At 42.8% G+C, this 8104-nt stretch overlaps 1 non-coding gene across 1 annotated transcript; it reads left to right on the forward strand.

The window, feature by feature from the left end:
* Positions 1 to 7526: 7526 nt before the first annotated feature.
* LOC129022221 (U6 spliceosomal RNA) lies at positions 7527 to 7632 on the forward strand. Its single transcript, XR_008496304.1, has one exon. It is a non-coding gene; the product is annotated as a U6 spliceosomal RNA (small nuclear RNA).
* The last annotated feature ends 472 nt before the right edge of the window (positions 7633 to 8104 follow it).

The raw sequence follows: 8104 nt of genomic DNA on the forward strand, positions 1-8104 counted from the left end.
GCCTGGAGCAGAAAGCAGAGCTACCCACGGCTCCCAGATTCTCCCTGACGGCACATAGCATTTGGATGTGAGAATGTTCAGACCCACCCCAACAAAGCAAATAAGTACCTTTGAGCTTTTAAAAAAAAATCACCTTGGCCAGGTGCAGTGGCTCACACCTTTAATCCCAACATTTTAGGAGGCCAAGGCAGGAGTATAGTTTGAGCTCAGGAGTTGAAGACCAACTTGGGCAACTTAGCCAGACCATGTCTCTACTAAAAAGACAAAATAATAGCCAGGCATAATGGCCCGAGCCTGGTCTCAGCTACTCAGGAGGCTGAGGTGGGAGGATCATCTGAGCTGCGGAGGTCGAGGCTGCAGTGAGCCATGATCGTGCCACCACACTCCAGGCTAGAACCTGGGTGACAGACTGAGACCTTGTCTCAAAAGAAAAAAAAAAATCACCTTGCCTCACCCTTGAAACTGATTCCACGACCTCAGAGACACCCTTGGTAGAAAAATCAGGAAAGGCCTCCCACAGTTAAGAGTTAGGACCCAGACCATCCTTCCCATGTAGCTTCTAGAGCCAAATGGTCCGGGTTCAAATCCTGGCTCTACCACTAGCCAGCTGTGTGACTCTGAGCAAGTCACTTAACATTTCTGTGCTTTGCTTTTCTCATACGCCAATTGGAAGTAACAATTAAGAATCAAATGACTTACTATTTGTAAAAGTTCTTACCGTAAGAGCTAGCATGCATTATTTGATGAAAGCAAGCAGCTGGGGTTTTGTCTTATGTCTGGCCAACAGATAGTCATCCTCCTCTCCCAGCCTGCACCTCAGAGTGATCCATGTCCCCAGTGAGCTCACTGCCCACTTCCTAACTTTCACCCACTCCTGCCTTCCGCTCCAGAGAAAAGTCTGTTCAGGCCTTGACATTGCTCAACAACTTTAATTTTTCCTAGTCCATCCTTTTGCTGTCTTCACGGAGACAGTGTCAGACCTGCCTCTTCCACCAAATCTCTGAGCCTCACTCACACTTGGCTTCTCTCCTTCTTCACAGAGAAAATAATGCTGTCAAACAGAAACCCCACAACCTCCTTCCACGCCTCTCACTCTGTCCTGCTCCTGACCATGCCTCCTTTCTCCCCTACTCTCCTTCTTACCAGAGTGGAGGAGGTCCCATCCCTCCACCATCTGAGGTTGGTTGCCATCCCCAGTGGGGCCTGCCAGTGCAGTTGTGCGGGTTGTGCACTGCACAAGGGCACCTAGCCAAGGTGTCAGTAGAAACCAATAAGTGCTTTCCAAATCCTTTATCCCGGCAGGAGATACCCAGACATGTGTGCTTTTTCTGCATCATCCACTGAGAAGGGCCCATTTTTCAAATTTAAGCAGACAACTTTTTTTTCTTCTGAGACGGAGTTTTGCTTTTGTCATCCAGGCTGGAGTGCAATGGTACGATCTCAGCTCACTGCAACCTCCGCCTCCCGGGTTTAAGCAATTCTCCTGTCTCAGTCTCCCATGTAACTGAGATTACAGGCACTGCCATCACGCCCAGCTAATTTTTGAAATTTTAGTAGAGGCAGGGTTTCGCCATGTTGGCTAGGCTGGTCTCAAACTCCTGGCCTCAGGTGATCCACCCATCTCGGCCTCCCAAAGTGCTGTGATTACAGGCATGAGCCACCGCACCCGGCTAAGCAGATATCTTATAGGCAAGTGGAGATCGTGGCCCCTGAGCTCAAAACCTCAGATAGCCCTGTTCTTTCAGAGCCTTTATCACACTGTCACCTCTTTATTAGCCTCTCCTTTATCAGCTTCTACCTTCAGTCTCAGAGCTGTCGTGAGCAGAGGATGACATGAAGGAAAAGCAGCCAACACTTGAAATGGTGCAAAGAAATTACTGTGTATCCTTCAGTGCTGGGTGTTGCAAGTCAGATGTCTCCCCCCTTATCTGATTCTCCAAGAACTGAGCAGTTCAATATGGTAGCCACTAGCCATGTGCAGTTACTAAACATAAAACATGGGTACTCAAAATGGAGCTGTGCTGTTAGGTACAAAACACACACTGGATTTCAAAGACTTAGTAAGAAAAAAAATGTTAAATATTTCATTAAGGCCGGGCACAGTGGCTCATGCCTGTAATCCTAGCACTTTGGGAGGCCAAGATGAGAGGATCACTTGAGCCCAGGAGCTCGAGAGCAGCCTGGGCAACAGTGCAAGGCCCCATCTCTATAAAAATTTATTTTAAAAATTAGCTGGACATGGTGATTCATGCCTGTAGTCCCAGCTACTTAGGAGGCTGAGGTGGGAGGATGGCTTGAGCCCAGGAGGTCAAGGCTACCGTGACCCACCTGGGCAACAGAGTGAGACCTGCCTCAAAAAAGAATTTTCATTAATAATTCTTATATCACATGTTTCTAGGGCTATCATAACAAAGTAGCACAAACAGCGTGGCTTAAAACAACAGAAATTTGTTGTGGCACAACTCTGGAAGCTAGAAGTCCAAAATCAAGGCGCCAGCAAACCCATGCTCCCTCTGAAACCTGGAAGGGGTAACCGTTGCCTGCCTATTTCTAGCTTCTGATGGTGGCCATCAATTCTTGGTGTTCCTTGGCTTGTAGCTGCCTCACACGTGCCTCTGTCGTCGCTTGGTGCTCTCCCTGTGCTGTCACACAGCATCGTCTTAGAAGGATTCCCGTCACAGTAGATTAAGCCCCCATCCTACTCCAGTATGACTTGATCTTAACTAATTACATTTGCAACAACCCTATTTCCAAATAAGGTCGTATTCTAAAGTACTGAAGGTGAGGATTTTAACATGTATTTTGGGGAAACACAATTAAACCCACAACACATGTGTTTTGTTTTATTTTGTTTTGTTTTGTTTGAGACAGAGTCTCTCTGTCACCCAGGCTGGAGTGCAGTGGAGCCATCTCGGCTCACTGCAGCCTCCGCCTCCTGGGTTCAAGCAATTGTCCTGCCTCAGCCTCCCAAGTAGCTGGAATTACAGATGTGCACCACCACGCCCAGCTAATTTTTGTATTTTTAGTAGAGACAGGATTTCACTATGTTGGCCAGGCTGGTATCGAGCTCCTGACCTCAAGTGATCCGCCTGCCTCAACCTCCCAAAGTGCTGAGTCACCTCACCCGGCCCCACAACACATGTTTAAATGATACTATTTGAATACATTGAGTGAAATTAAATACAATGATTGATTGCATTTGAGGCTCACATTACATGTCTATTGGGTGGCACAACTCTAGCGGTGTGTACTGTGGTTTGACTTGTTATTTACTATTGATTAGGGTAGCTTACAACGCTGAAAAAGAAAAGTGTTAATCCATAGAAAACCAATAGCAACCAATAAACTTTATCTTGTAGAGATGCAAATGAAAAGATCATAACCCAAAGTTTATGGATTTTTTCTGTATGTACTTTAGCAGTCTTATTCCAACATTCTTTCTTTTTTTTAATTTTTATTTTTTATTATACTTTAAGTTCTAGGGTACATGTGCACAACGTGCAGGTTTGTTACATATGTATACATGTGCCATGTTGGTGTGCTGCTCCCATTAACTCATCATTTACATTAGGTATATCTCCTAATGCTATCCCTCCCCCCTCCCCCCACCCCACGACAGGCCCCGGTATGTGATGTTCCCCTTCCTGTGTCCAAGTGTTCTCATTGTTCAATTCCCACCTATGAGTGAGAACATGCGGTGTTTGGTTTTCTGTCCTTGCAATAGTTTGCTGAGAATGATGGTTTCCAGCTTCATCCATGTCCCTACAAAGGACACGAACTCATCCTTTTTTATGGCTGCATAGTATTTCATGGTGTATATGTGCCACATTTTCTTAATCCAGTCTATCATTGATGGACATTTGGGTTGGTTCCAAGTCTTTGCCATTGTGAATAGTGCCGCAATAAACATACATGTGCATGTGTCTTTATAGCAGCATGATTTATAATCCTTTGGGTATATACCCAATAATGGGATGGCTGGGTCAAATAGTATTTCTAGTTCTAGATCCTTGAGGAATCGCCACACTGACTTCCACAAGGGTTGAAGTAGTTTACAGTCCCACCAACAGTGTAAAAGTGTTCCTATTTCTCCACATCCTCTCCAGCACCTGTTGTTTCCTGACTTTTTAATGATCACCATTCTAACTGGTGTAAGATGGTATCTCATTGTGGTTTTGATTTGCATTTCTCTGATGGCCAGTGATGATGAGCATTTTTTCATGTGTCTGTTGGCTGCATAAATGTCTTCTTTTGAGAAGTGTCTGTTCATATCCTTTGCCCACTTTTTGATGGGGTTGTTTGGTTTTTTTCTTGTAAATTTGTTTGATTTCTTTGTAGATTCTGGATATTAGCCCTTTGTCAGATGAGTAGATTACAAAAATTTTCTCCCATTCTGTAGGTTGCCTGTTCACTCTGATGGTAGCTTCTTTTGCTGTGCAGAAGCTCTTTTGCTGTGCAGAAGCTCTTTAGTTTAATTAGATCCCATTTGTCAATTTTGGCTTTTGTTGCCATTGCTTTTGGTGTTTTAGACATGAAGTCTTTGCCCATGCCTATGTCCTGAATGGTATTGCCTAGGTTTTCTTCTAGGGTTTTTATGGTTTTAGGTCTAACATTTAAGTCTTTAATCCACCTTGAATTAATTTTTGTATAAGATGTAAGGAAGGGATCCAGTTTCAGCTTTCTACATATGGCTAGCCAGTTTTCCCAGCACCATTTATTAAATAGGGAATCCTTTCCCCATTGTTTGTTTTTGTCAGGTTTGTCAAAGATCAGATGGTTGTAGATGTATGGTATTATTTCTGAGGGCTCTGTTCTGTTCCACTGGTCTATAGCTCTGTTTTGGTGCCAGTACCATGCTGTTTTGGTTACTATAGCCTTGTAGTATAGTTTGAAGTCAGGTAACATGATGCCTCCAGCTTTGTCCTTTTGGCTTAGGATTGTCTTGGCAATTCAGGCTCTCTTTTGGTTCCATATGAACTTTGAAGTAGTTTTTTCCAATTCTGTGAGGAAAGTCATTGGTAGCTTGATGGGGATGGCATTGAATCTATAAATTACCTTGGGCAGTATGGCCATTTTCAAGATATTGATTCTTCCTATCCATGAGCATGGAATGTTCTTCCATTTGTTTGTGTCCTCTTTTATTTCATCGAGCAGTGGTTTGTAGTTCTCCTTGAAGAGGTCCTTCACATCCCTTGTAAGCAGGATTCCTAGGTATTTTATTCTCTTTGAAGCAATTGTGAATGGCAGTTCACTCATGATTTGGTTCTCTGTCTGTTATTGGTGTATAAGAATGCTTGTGATTTTTGCACATTGATTTTGTATCCTGAGACTTTGCTGAAGTTGCTTATCAACTTAAGGAGATTTTGGGCTGAGATGATGGGGTTTTCTAAATATACAATCATGTCACCTGCAAACAGGGACAATTTGACTTCCTCTTTTCCTAATTGAATACCCTTTATTTCTTTCTCCTGCCTGATTGCCCTGGTCAGAACTTCCAACACTATGTTGAACAGGAGTGGTGAGAGAGGGCATCCCTGTGTTGTGCCAGTTTTCAAACGGAATGCTTCCAGTTTTTGCCCAGTCAGTATGATATTGGCTGTGGCTTTGCCATAAATAGCTCTTATGATTTCGAGGTATGTCCCATCAATACCTAATTTATTGAGAGTTTAGCATGAAGGGCTGTTGAATTTTGTCAAAGGCCTTTTCTGCATCTATTAAGATAATCATGTGGTTTTTGTCTTTGGTTCTGTTTATATGCTGGATTACATTTATTGATTTGCATATGTTGAACCAGCCTTGCATCCCAGGGATGAAGCCCACTTGATCATGGTGGATAAGCTCTTTGATGTGCTGCTGGATTCGGTTTGCCAGTATTTTACTGAGGATTTTTGCATCGATGTTCATCAGGGATATTGGTCAAAAATTCTCTTTTTTGGTTGTGCCTCTGCCCGGCTTTGGTATCAGGAATAATGCTGGCCTCATAAAATGAGTTAGGGAGGATTCCCTCTTTTTCTATTAATTGGAATAGTTTCAGAAGGAATGGTACCAGCTCCTCCTTGTATCTCTGGTAGAAGTCAGCTGTGAATCCATCTGGTCCTGGACTTTTTTTGGTTGGTAGGCTATTAATTATTGCCTCAATTTCAGAGCCTGTTATTGGTCTATTCAGGGATTCAACTTCTTCCTGGTTTAGTCTTGGGAGGGTGTATGTGTCCAGGAATGTATCCGTTTCTTTTAGATTTTCTAGTTTATTTGTGTAGAGGTGTTTATAGTATTCTGTGATGGTAGTTTGAATTTCTGTGGGATCGGTGGTGATATTCCCTTTATCATTTTTTATTGTGTCTATTTGATTCTTCTCTCTTTTCTTCTTTATTAGTCTTGCTAGCAGTCTATAAATTTTGTTGATCTTTTCAAAAAACCAGCTCCTGGATTCATTGATTTTTTGAAGGGTTTTTTGTGCCTCTATCTCCTTCAGTTCAGGTACACTTGAAGATAAGAAACAGACTATGTGAACTAAAAGATGGTTGCTGCTTCACTTCGGCCCTCCAAATCTCCCACAAGAACCTCTCTTGGCTAGACGCAGTGGCTAACACCTGTAGTCCCAGCACTTTGGGAGGCCGAGGTGGGCGGATCGCTTGAGGTCAAGAGATCGAGACCATCCTGGCCAACACATTGAAACCCCATCTCTACTAAAAATTAAAAAATTAGCTGGGCATGGTGGCACGTGCCTGTAATCCCAGCTACTCAGGAGGCTGAGGCAGGAGAATTGCTTGAACCCGGGAGGTGGAGGTTGCAGTGAGCCAAGATTGCACCACTGCACTCCAGCCTGGGCAACAGAGTGAGACCCCATCTCAAAAAAAAAAAAAAAAAGAACCTCTCTTGTGTCCCACCCTAACAAGAAATGTATGGGTAACGAAGTTTGTAAAATGTAGTTCATCCTAGCCAAATTCACATATTTTAAAGCCCCTATACTAGCTAAGGCTAAAAGAACAGAACAGATTTTTTAGTCCCATCTTCTCTGGAAGACTTCCAGTCAATGCCTAAGCAAGGTAGTATCAAAGGCTTAGTCATTGCTGCCCAATGGGGGAATTCCCTTAGTAGGCAATTTTTGCTCCAGAGCTCCCCCATCAGGCTGGCAGAAATAGTACTAAGAATTCATTGTGAGGTGACAGCTCCCCTGCTCAATCCTGCTTCTTCCCATTTTCTTTCACAGGTGTCACTCCACAATAAATCTTTTGTATTTCTAACTCTGGCTTAGCACCTGCATCTCAGAAATTCCAACAAACATAAAATAATTTTAAAGCAACCATTATAACTATACTCAAGGACTGCAAATATGCTTCAAATAAATGAATAAATAGAAATTTTCAACAGATGAACAGAAACTACAAAAAGAATCAAATGAACATGCTAGAATTTAAAAATTCAAGATCTGGATTTTTTAAAGTTCACTGGATAGGCTTAACAAGAGATGAGAGGTGACAGAGAGTCAACAAACTTGAAGATAGGTCAATAGAGATATCCTACCTGTCCTCACTTCGGCAGTACATATACTAAAATTGGAATGATACAGAGAAGATTAGCATGGCCCTGCACAAGGATGATATGCTAATTCATGAAGCATTATAAAATTATTTTTAATTTTTTTAAAAAAGAAATATCCTAGCTGAAGAATAGAAAAATAAAAAAATAGTGAAATTTCAGTGACCTATGGAGCAATATCAAAAGTTTTAACTTTGTATCATTGGAGTCCTTGAAGGCAAGAAAAGATTGGGACAAAAAAGTTTTGTGGGCTGGGCGCGGTGGCTCATGCCTATATTCCCAGCACTTTGGGAGGCCAAGGCAGGTAGATCACCTGAGGTCAGGAGTTCGAGACCAGTCTGACCAACATGGCAAAACGCCATCTCTACTAAAAATATAAAAAATTAGCCGAGCATGGTGGTGCACGCCTGTAATCCCAATCTCAGCTACTTGGGAGGCTGAGGCAGGAGAATCTCTTGAACCCAGGAGGCAGAAGTTGCAGTGAGCCAAGCTCATGCCACTGCACTCCAGCTTGGGCAACAAGAGTGAAATTCCATCTCAAAAAAAAAAAAAGTTTTGTGAAGAA

This window comes from Pongo pygmaeus, chromosome 21, assembly GCF_028885625.2.
Source record: "Pongo pygmaeus isolate AG05252 chromosome 21, NHGRI_mPonPyg2-v2.0_pri, whole genome shotgun sequence".
Lineage (NCBI taxonomy): Eukaryota > Metazoa > Chordata > Mammalia > Primates > Hominidae > Pongo > Pongo pygmaeus.